This window comes from Mustela nigripes, chromosome X (assembly GCF_022355385.1).
Source record: "Mustela nigripes isolate SB6536 chromosome X, MUSNIG.SB6536, whole genome shotgun sequence".
NCBI lineage: Eukaryota > Metazoa > Chordata > Mammalia > Carnivora > Mustelidae > Mustela > Mustela nigripes.
In genome coordinates, this window is record NC_081575.1 from 43,193,012 (window position 1) to 43,204,520 (window position 11,509).

At 45.6% G+C, this 11,509-nt stretch overlaps 1 pseudogene; it reads left to right on the plus strand.

The window, feature by feature from the left end:
• Positions 1–4,087: 4,087 nt before the first annotated feature.
• On the plus strand, positions 4,088–10,998 carry LOC132007042 (histone H2B-like; annotated as a pseudogene).
• Positions 10,999–11,509: the final 511 nt, after the last annotated feature.

Here is an 11,509-nt window from a genome sequence, read left to right on the forward strand (position 1 = left end):
ATAGACTGCACTGAGGGGGGGGGGCTCCCACCAAGCAGTAGAGCAGTGGAGCACAAAATTGGAACTTTTAGAAGTCTGTTCCACTGAGGGACATTGCTTCAGAGACTAAGTGGGGGGTGGAGCCCTCGTGGGGACATGTGGCCTCAGGACCCATGGGTACACAAAAAGATCAGGGGTGTCTGAGTGTGGCAGAGCTCCCAGGTATTGGAGCGGTGAAGCTGGCTACAGAGACAGAGCTGAGGAGTGGGCACTCAGGTCAGGGTTACCTTAAATCATGATACAAGGCACAGGCCACTGCTCGAACCCACATAGGAACGTGTGGCAGGAATCAGCTGGGTTTGGAGACTTCAAACAGGACCATGCACCAGAGACCGAAACACTCAGTAATAGGTTGGGTGAGCTCAGAGTGCGGCCACAGACCAGGGAGACAGGAGGATTTGACTGCTTTTCTCTGAGGTCATATTGAGGAGTGGGGCTTGGACCTCTCAGCTCCTATGGGCCAGAGATTGAGAGGCCGCCATCTTCATTCCCCTCCTTCAGGGAATGAAGTCTTCGGGAACAAAAGCTCTCAAGAGCAAACCTGAGCAGATTGCTTAGCCTGGCCCCTGGCAAGGGCAGCACAATGCTGCCTCAGGCAAAGACATTTGAGAATCAGTGCAACATGCCCCTCCCCAAGAGGATCAACAAGAACATTCAGCCAAGACCAAGTCCGCCAATCAATGAGAAATGTAAAACTTCAGAGCTATAGGAATACAGCACATAGAATTCATGGCTTATTTTCCCCATGATTCTTTAGCCTCTCAATGTTAAATTTTTTTTAATTTTATTTTTTCTCAGTCTACTTTTTTATTTTTTCCTCTTTCCAAAATTTAACTATTTTATCTTATCAAGACCTTCTTAAAAATCTTTTTTAATTTTGACTGTTATAGATATTCTATCCCTTCTTTGTATTTTGCCTTACTTTTTGCATACATATAGGTTTTTCTTTCTTTAAAATTTTGAGATAGAGTTTCTTCTAAGAGATCAAAATGTACCTTAAATATAGCTGTGTTCTAGTCTCCAGGCTGATCACGTTCTTTCCAATTTTTTTCTTTCTTTCAACCAATTTCTTATCTTACCAAGTTCTTTTATAGAATCTTTTTTAATGTTCATCTTTACAGTCATACTCCACCACATCATGTTTACCCTTATTTTTGTATATATATGTTTTTCTTTCTTTAAAATTTTGGGAGCAGTTTCTTCTAACAGACCAAAATACATGAAAATCAAGTGTGTAGCTCTGTTCTATTTCACCAGGCTAATACATATACATTTTTTTCTTCCTTTCTTCCCCCTATTGCAGCTTCAGGTCTCTTCCAATTTGGTTAATGTATATTTTTCTGGGGTCATTTTGACCCTTTTAGGATTTTGTTCTCTCATTCATCTATTCTTAGCTGGATAAAATGACAAGGTGGAAAAACTCACCTCAAAAAATAATAATAATAACAAGAGGTATTACCAATGGCTAGGGACCTAACCAATATGGAAATTACTAAGATGTCAGATCTAGAGTTCAGAATGATGATTATCAAGGTGCTATCTGGGCTCAAAAAAAGCGTGAAAGATACTAGAGAATCTCTTTCAGGAGAAGTAAAGTCCCTTTCTGGAGAAATAAAGGAACTAAAACCTAACCAAGTTGAAATTTTTGAAAAGCTATTAATGAGGTGCAATCAAATATGGAGGCTATTACTGATAGGATAAAAGAGGCAGAAGAGAGAATTAGTGATATAGAAGATCAAAAGATGGAGAATAAAGAAGCTGAGAAAATGAGAGATAAACAACTACAAGACCACAAGGAGTTAATTGGATAGATAAGTGTTACCAAAAGGCAAAACAATATTAGAATAATTGGGATCCCAGAAGAAGAAGAAAGGGGGGGGGAACAGAAGGTATATTGGAGCAAATTAGAAAATTTCCCTAGTTATGTGAAGGGAATGAGCATCAAAATCCAAAAGGCACAGAGAACTGCACTCAAAAGCAATAAAAATAGGTCAACACCCTGTCATCTAATAGTAAAACTTACAAGTCTTAATGACAAAGAGAAAATCCTGAAAGCAGTTCAGGACAAGAGGTCTGTAACATACAATAATAGAAATATTAGATTGGGAGCAGACCTATCCACAGAGACCTAGTAGGCCAGATAGGACTGGCCTGATATATTCAGACACTCAACGAAAAAAATATGCAGCCAAGAATACTATATCCAGCTAGGTTGTCACTGAAAGTAGAAAGAGAGATAAAAAGCTTCCAGGACAAACAAAAACTAACAGAATTTACAAACACCAAAGCAACCCTGTAGGAAATTTTGAAAGGGGTCCTCCAAGCAAAGAGAGAGCATAAAAGTAACAGACCAGAAAGGAACAGAGACAATATACAGTAACAGTCACCTTACAGACAATACAATGGCAATAAATGCATATCTTTCGATAGTTACCCTGAATGTAAATTGGCTAAATACCCCCAATCAAAAGACATAGAGTATCAGACTGGATTAAAAAAAAAAAAACTATTGATATGCTGTCTGTAAGAGACTCATTTTAGACCCAAAGACACTTCCAGATTTAAAGTAAGGGGGTGGAAAACCATTTACCATGCTAATGGACATCAAAAAAGTGGGGTTGCAATACTTATACCAGACAAATTAGATTTTAAACCAAAAGCTATAATAAGAGATGAGGAATGACACTATATCATCCTTAAAGGGTCTGTCCAACAAGAAGGTCTAACAATTTTAAATACCTATGCTTGTAATATGGGAGTAGCCAATTATATAAACCAATTAATATCAAAATCAAAGAAACCCATTGACAATAATACAAAAATAGTAGGAGATTTTAACAACCCCCCTCACTAAAAAGGACAGATCACCCAAGCAAAAGATTAACAAGGAAATAAAGGTTTTAAGTGACACACTGGACCAGATGGACATCACAGATATATTCAGAACATTACATTCCAAAATAATAGAAAACACATTCTTCTCTAGTGCACATGGAACATTCTCCAGAATATATCACATCCTGGGTCACAAATCAGTTCTCAATAAGTACCAAAAGATTGCGATCATTCCCTGCATATTTTCAGACCACAGCACTCTGAAAACAATTCATTCCTCTGCTTCTTCCATCCTGCTGTTCATTCCATCAAACGTGTTTCTCATCTCGTTTATACAGGCTTTTATCTCTGCTATGTTATTCCTTATCTCTGTGTTAAGGGTCTCACTAATGTCTTCCACTCTTTTCTTAAGGTCAGTGAGTATCCTCAACAATCATTGCTTTAAATTCTCTATCAGAGATGATACTTACATCTCTTTTGCTTAGATCTCTGGCCATGGCCTGCTCCTATTCTTTCATATGGGATAAAGTTCTCTCTCTCTTCATTTTTTATGCTTCTCTGTATCTGTTCCTGCATGTAACTGAAGTCAGCTATGTCTTCATATGTCAGCTATGTCTCCAGAAACTTGAGCTTGACATCCCCTCAATATTGGGCTCTGTGCTGAGATTGGAGCCTGCTTGGGAATCTCTCCCTCCTCTTTGCCACTCCCCCTTATTTCCTACTTTATCTCGCTCTCTTTATAAAAAAAAAAAGTTTCACATTGGAAATCTGAGGTAAACTACACCTTTACTTCTGATGCTTGACGTATTGACATTGCCTCAGCCCATGTGGTAATCAGGCAGCCTCTAAATTTCTGGTGATGGCCGCCAGAAAAAAAGTTCAAATATTCCAAGTAAAGGTACAGTTTATTTAGTGCAGAGCTGAAAATAGTGCTGGATTTCATAACCCTGAGATTGTGACCCCACTTCTGGAGGTAAACTACATCATCACATGGACTTTCTGATTCCCACACGGACGGAAGAGATGTCAAGCTCGAGGGCCTGCAATCAAATATGAGACCTGGCTCAGTGACCAGCTTCCTGGGATTGCATTTTGTCCAATCAGATAGGGCTTGCGGGTGATATCAGGAAACGCGGTGACTATAAGTGAGCCAGTGCCCCGCAAACCACTAACAGTGACCTTCCTTCTGAGCTGTCGGGAAGGCGAGCCCCAAATGTCTGAACCTGGCTGTGAGACCTCTTCTGAGGAGAACCTGGGCACCCAGGAGCCTATGGCAGTGGACCCAAAGAGTCCAAAACAGGACCAGCCAAGGTGCTGCGGGCACCACAGCGGCCACCGCGGTGGCCGCTGCCCCGACAGCTTTGCCACCTAATTCCCCAGGGTTCTAAAGCAAGTTCACGAGGGCCTGAGCCTCTCGCAGCAGGCCGTGAGCGTCATGGATTCATTCGTCAAGGACATGTTCGAGCGCATCGTCGACAAGGCGTCTCGCCTGCCCGCTCCACCAAGCGCTCCACCATCACCTCCGGGGAGATCCAGACAGCCGTGCACCTGCTGCTGCCCAGGGAGATTGGCAAGCACGCCGTGTCTGAGGCCACCAAGGCTGTCATCAGGTTCAACAGACGCGAATGAGCTGCCCCTGGACCGCCTGACCACCTCGCAAACCAAAGGCTCTTTTCAGAGCCACCTCACTTGGCCCAGAAAGACCTGTAACTCTCCAGAGTGCCACCTAGTCTGGCGTTTCGGCCTGGGCCATTCTGCCCATTCTTAAAGCCCTTTTAACCGTGAGCAAGTCCACTTTAATATATGTGTGTGGTGCCGTCTGTTATGATTTTCCTTGGCCCTATCACATTTCGTCACTTTCCTGAACTGCCCGTTCCTTCAGGTCAGCCCCTTCAGGACTCTTTACTGTCACAGCTGGGTCCACAGTAATTTTACTTGTCTTTGGTCTTCTCCTTCTCCTCCTTGCCTAGAGTAGTGTCCTCTCGAGATTTTTTGATATAGCAACAAGTGAAGGGCTGTAGCAGATACAGAACTCACACTTACCCCATTCACACTCGCTCAACGTAGCCCCTCAACCTAATTCAGTTAATTACATAAAAGAGGACCCAAACACTGTGCAGAAAACTGAATCTAGACTCATGCCCTACTCAAGCTCCCGACCTTCTGATAGGCCTACTTTACTTCTTTTGAATTTAACCTGCTTCTGTCATCTTTCCCTTTTGACACAAAAGTCTTCCTGAACTGCAATTAAGCATGGATGACGGGGTTCTCCAATGAGAGCCGCTGTGCTACCAGCCTCCGCTAGAAGCAGCCAAGAAGCATCTGGTGGCACAGGATCCACGACCATTGGCCCAAAGGGTGGTGGGGTGACCATAGCTGAACCAATAACAGCCTTCCTGTGACACGGGGCACCGCCTAGAGATTGAGGGGGAAGGTGGTGGTGGTGTCTGTCTGCCTGTGGACTCCAGCTGAAGCTCTTGCTTTGAACTGGGGTGGTTGAAGGGCAAACATGCCCATGTCACAGTGGGACATGTCCCTATTGCTTTGCATCAAAATAAGAGGAGGCTGTTTGGCGATTAAGAGCACTAAGAGGACTCCTTCCTCTACGTCAGGTGATTGGATGGGTAGGGGGACTTAAGATAATGGTAATGCCCTTTAATACCCATTGTGTTTTTTCTTCTTGGTACGTGGGCTAGGCTTGGGTTTGCTTTTTTCTTTTTCTTTTTCCTTTCCTTTTCTTCCTTCCTGCCTGCCTGCCTTCTTCTTTCTTCCTTCCTTTCTTGTTTCCTTTTCCTATAGGTACATGCTGAATTTCAAGGTAGTTGGTGACTATCCGAGTGCTTTGCCTTTAACTGAGTTCTAGCTTCCTATATATCTGTGAAGAGAGAACACACTGGGGGGGGTGGGGGTGTTGGGGGGGGGTTCGGTGCTTTGAAGTTTGTTATGAGTTGCACTAAAACCCACTATTTCATCATGTTTGCTATGTATCCCATGTGGACATTTAAAATAAATTCGAAATAACCTGTGACTTGAATGTAGAAGCCTGTGAAAGGTGTCACTCTGAGCCAAAGGGTGAGACAAACGCTAGCTAATGGACAGCACTCCGACCTTTTCTTGAGTCCATCAGAAGAGAGATAAATCCAAAGGGATATGAAAAGGGATGGAGGGCCTGCTGCATAAATACTCAAGGAAAGCTACCATAAAATGAAGGGCCAGTAAATCCCTGTGGGTGGTCCCTAGAAATTGCCATTTACATGGGCAACTAAATATTTGAAGCCACAGGCTCTTTTCAGAGCCATATGCTTTTTCAGAGAAAGGCCTGTGGACCATTTAGAAAAATTACATTCTGTTTCACAGTCTCTTAATTTCCGTCATGCTAATTGCTGCCGGTTCAAAATGCCCTTTCTGTCCACATGACTTACAGAGGTTTTTCAAAGTTATTCATGCACATTGGTCTCATACATATCGTTTTACTTAAAAAGTCGTTTTAAGAATGGGAATCCAGAGGAGCTTGGGAAGATGGCAGAGTAGGAGGAGACTGAGCTCACCCTGTCCCACGTTTACAATTCGTTATCATCCACAACAAGTCAATAAACCAGAGAGCAACCCAACGACTGGAAGAACGAACCCCACAGCTAAATATAGGGAGGAAGCTGCATCTGAAAGCTTAGGAAGGTCAGAAATGTGGAGAGAGGCTGCCTGCAGGAACATGTAGGGAGGGCAGAGAAATGGGCGCTCGCACCAGGGAACTCACACGGAGGAGACTAATACCCATACCGTTCGGCTGTGGGAACTAGAGGGTCTGAATACCAGTGGGAGTCGGAGCCTGGAGCTCTGAAAGTCAGCTGTCTCAGCAAGCTGAGCAAGCCAGGAGGGAGAGTGACAGCTGGGTCGCCACCCTTAAAGAGAGAGCAGCCCGTGTGGAGAAGCAACATAAAAATGGCAGTTTACACGATGCCCGGGGCAAACGGGAGACAGAACTGTTCATACTGATTTTGGAGCGTGGTGGGGGACTTCTCTGAGCAGGAAGGAGCTGCAGGTGCCATTTTCCTCCCGTGCCCCGCAGCATAAACATAAGGCCGTCTGTGCACTGCACAGACACTTGCTACCTAACCCGCTAGCAGTGTGCCATGCCCCCCAGTTCTCCTGAGGACTTGTCCACTCCAAGCCTGTTGGCCTCAGCCCTGGGGGTGGGGGTTTCAAGGCAGAATTTGTTATAGCTGTGCATGCCCCACCCAGCCACCGGGTGTGCAGCTGCCTCCCTGCCCAGCCACTGAACCGTGCCCAGCAGCGGTGCCTCTCCCAGCCGTGCACCCACAGCCACTGTTGTGGGTGGGGCCCAGCTGTACCCAGCCACTGCCTCTAGCCACATCCAGCTTCATGCCCCTGGCCAACCCCACACACAGGCCCAGCCACCACAGCACTTGGGGGAATCCGGCAGAGGACCAGTGGCCCCACGCAAATTTTGCTCCCAAGTTCCCTGGTGGGCACGCCCCTCCCACCCCGTCCCCAGAGCTGGCCTCCCTGGGTCCCGGTAACACCACAGAGAACAAGCACAGCCCACAACAGGCAGAGAGTCAGTGCAGATGACTGCCTTGAAAGGAAACCGACTCAGACACGAGAGCAGGGCACAAGCGACACACATAGGATACTCTCCTGAAGTGACAAGTCCTGATCAACAGGGGACACAGCACTGCAGGGCACTCTGGGACTACCTCTTCACAAAGTCACGACTTTCAAGAGCAGAAGACGTAGCTGGCTTCTGTAACATGCAGGAACAGACACAGAGAAGCAGACACAATGAGGAGACAGAGAACTTTATCCCACACAAAAGAACGGGACCAGGCCACGGCCAGAGATCTAAGCAAAAGAGATGCAAGTAACATCTCTGCTAGAGAATTTAAAGCAATGATCGGTGACGATACTCACTGAACTTCAGAAAAGAGTGGAAGACACGAGTAAGACCCTTAACACAGAGATAAGGGGTAACATAACGGAGATAAAGGACTCCGTAAACAAAATGAGAAACACGTTTCACGGAATGAACAGCAGGATGGAAGAAGCAGAGGAATGAATTGGTGACCTAGAAGACAGAGTAATGGAAAGGAATCAAGCCGAACAATGGAGATAAAAAAAAAGAAGAATTACCCAAAACGAGAATAGACTTAGGGAACCCAGTGAGTCCATCAGATGTAATAACATTCACATTTTAGGAGTCCCAGAAGAAGAAGAGAGAAAAGGAGGCAGAAAGCTTATTTGGAGAAATAATAGCTGAAAACTTCCCTAAACTGGGGACGGAAACAAACATCCAGATCCAGGTGGCACAGAGAACTGCCACAAAAATCAACAGACCACGCCAAGACATACTCGAATTAAATCAGCGAAATAGGGCGAAAAGGAAAATTTGAAAAGCAGAAAGACAAAAGAAGACAGTGATTTACAAGAGAATGCCAAAGCCCGTAAGGTTAGCGGGAGACTTTCCAAGAGAAACTTTGCAAGCCGGAGGGCAGTGGCATGATACATGCAGAGAGCTGAAAGGCAAGAATCTGCTGCCAGGAAGACTCTCTCCAGCAAGGCTGCCATTCAGAATTGAAGGAGAGATAGAGAGTTTCCCAGACCAACGAAAACTAAAGGAGTTTGTGACCACTAAACCGGCCTTGCAGGAAGTAGTAAAGGGGACTCTGTGTGGAAAGTCGAGAGACCCAAAGTGACAGTATCAAGGTAGGGAAAAAAAACCCACAAAAGCACTAAAAATTGACTATTCTGGTAAAAAGCCAGTCAAAGAATTCACAGAACACAAGGATTTAAAATGGAACAACGTGGGGGGCGCCTGGGTGGCTCAGTCGGTAGAGTGTCTGACTCTTGATTTCGGCTCAGGTCATGATTTGGCGTTGTGGGATGCAGCCCCACATTGGGCTCCACGGCCAGCATGGAACCCACTTCAGACTCTCTCGCCCCTCCTCCCTCTTCCCCTCCCCACTCTCTCCCTCACTACGAAAAATGAAAATAAAAATAAATAAACACTAAAATGTAACAACATGTACCAAAAACATGAGGAGGAGAGGAGCCAAGAATGGGTTCAATCTTAAGTGACCAACTTAATATAGACTGCTTTGTGCAGAAGAGGTTATACACAGACTTAATGGCACCCACAAATCAAAAACCACTAATAAATAGGCAAAGAATAAAGAGAACGGGACCCAAATATGTCATTAAAGAAAATCAGCAAAACATGAAAAAGAGAAAGACAAGAAAAGATCGGAGAAACTCTTCAGAAGCAACCACGGAACAGTTAATAAAATGGTGATAAATACATATCTATCGATAATTACTTTGAATGGGAATGGACTGAATGCTCCAATCAAAAGACATAGGGTGACAGAATGGATCAAAAAAAAAAAAAAAAGACCCATCTATATGCTGCCTACAAGAGACTCGTTTTAGGCCTAAAGACACCAACGGTTGGAAAGAAAGTGAGAGGATGGAGCAACACCTATCATGCGCGTGGATGTCAAACTAAAGCCAGAGTAGCGATAGTTGTATCGGACAAACTGGACCTTAACGGTTTCAGTCATATGTGGAACATAAGGAATAGCACGGAGGACATTAGAGGAAGGAAGGGAAAACTGAAGGTGGGGAGATTCAGAGGGGGCCACGAACCATGAGAGACCGTGGACTCCGGGAAACAGTCTGAGGGCTTTGGAGGGGAGGAGGGTATGGGGATGGGGGTACCCAGTGATGGGTATTAAGGAGGCCACGTGTTGTGACGAGCACTGGGTGTTACACTGCAATAATGAATCAGGAACGCTACATCAAAATCCAATGGTGTGCTGTATGGTGACTAACATGACACAATTTTTTAAAAAAGGACTCTAACAAGAGACAAAGAAGGACACTATATAGTAATAAAGAGGATACTCCAAGAAGAAGCTATAAGAATTATAAATATTTATGCACCCAACGTGGGAGCACCCAAATACATAAAAACAGTGAATAACAAGCACAAAGGAACTAATCGATAATAGCACAATAGTAGTAGGGGACCTTAAGGCCTGAGTTACATCAATGGACAGGTGGTCTAAACAGAAAATCAACAAGGAGCCAATGGCTTTGAATGACCCACTGGACCAGATGGGTTTAGCAGATATGTTCAGAATATTCCATCCGAAAGCAGCAGAATACACATTGTTTTCAAGTACCCAGGGAACGTTTTCCAGAGTACAGGTGGACACGTTGACTCTGGGTCTCCAGAGCATCCTGGTTTCTAGCACATCCTGATCCAATGCCACTTACTGCTTATCGGAAATAAGGTAATGACGTGGAATATAAAGTATTGCAATAAAAACATGAGTCTTCTAAGATCTGTTACTGTCTTGAGGTTGAAAACCAGCAGACAAAATGCACAACGAAGTGGAATGTTTGAAAGATTTTCTGACCGAGGTCCCAAGGAGTTTAGAGGGCACTGGATTTCCCTCTCTGACTGTCCGATGTGATGTCACGTTCAAGGGTATGCAATCAGAGGCGACACGGCCTGGCATAGAGCCCCGCTTTCCTGCCTTGCATTTGGTCCAATCAGGTATGGAGGTTGCCCGTGACGTCAGGAAGCGCAGCGACTATAAACGGGCCAGCGCACCCCCCCTCCTTCCCCCGCAGCCACCACTGTCCTTCCTTCTGGAGCGTGGGAAAGGCGAGCCCCACATGGCGGAGCCTGGCTGTGAGAACTCTCGGGAGGAAAGCCTGGGCACAGGGGAGGAGCCCACAGAAGCTGACCCGAAGGGCCCGAAGCAGAATTCGCCGAGGGGCCAATGTTGCCGCCGCCGCCGCCGCCGCCGCCACTGCTGCTCCCACAACAGTTTCGCCACCTACTTCCCCAGGGTTCTGAAGCAGGTTCACGAGGGCCTGAGCCTCTCGAAGAAGGCCGTGAGCGTCTTGGATTCGTTCGTCAAGGACATCTTCGAGCGCATCGCCGACGAGGCCTCTCGCCTGGCCCGCTCCACCCAGCGCTCCACCATCACCTCCAGGGAGATCCAGACAGCCGTGCACCTGCTGCTGCCCGGGGAGATTGGCAAGCACGCCGCGTCCGAGGCCACCAAAGCCATCCTCAGGTACACCTTCTGCCAGTGAGCTGCCTCCGGACCGCCTGACCACCTCGCAAATCAAAGGCTCTTTTCAGAGCCACCTTTCTTGGCGGGACAGACCTGTAGCTTTAAAAAGTGGGACAAACTCTATAGTTTTTGTTCTTGATGCGGCATTCTGTGGATATTTACAGCATTTTTACTTTGACCAAAACAGGATCAGTACTACTTTAATCTGTATTGGAGTGCACTTTATTCCTTGGACAGCTGTGGGCTCTCCTTAACCATGCGGCATTTCTTGGGTTTCCCAAACACTCATTTCTGTTAGTTATTTCTGCAGGGCGGCCTCAGTGGGGGGGGGGGTGTTATTTTTGTTATAGTGATGTTACCCTTTTCTTTCTCATTGTCTCATGAGCATGTGGGGAATTTTCCAGAGGTTCCTTATGGGTGATATGGCAACCGATAAAGTGCAGAAGCTGATATAAGAATCCATCTGACCTCTCTTAGGTGGGTTATTAAAGAGATTTTTAAATATCTGAGGCAAGGTCAATCTCCTCGAT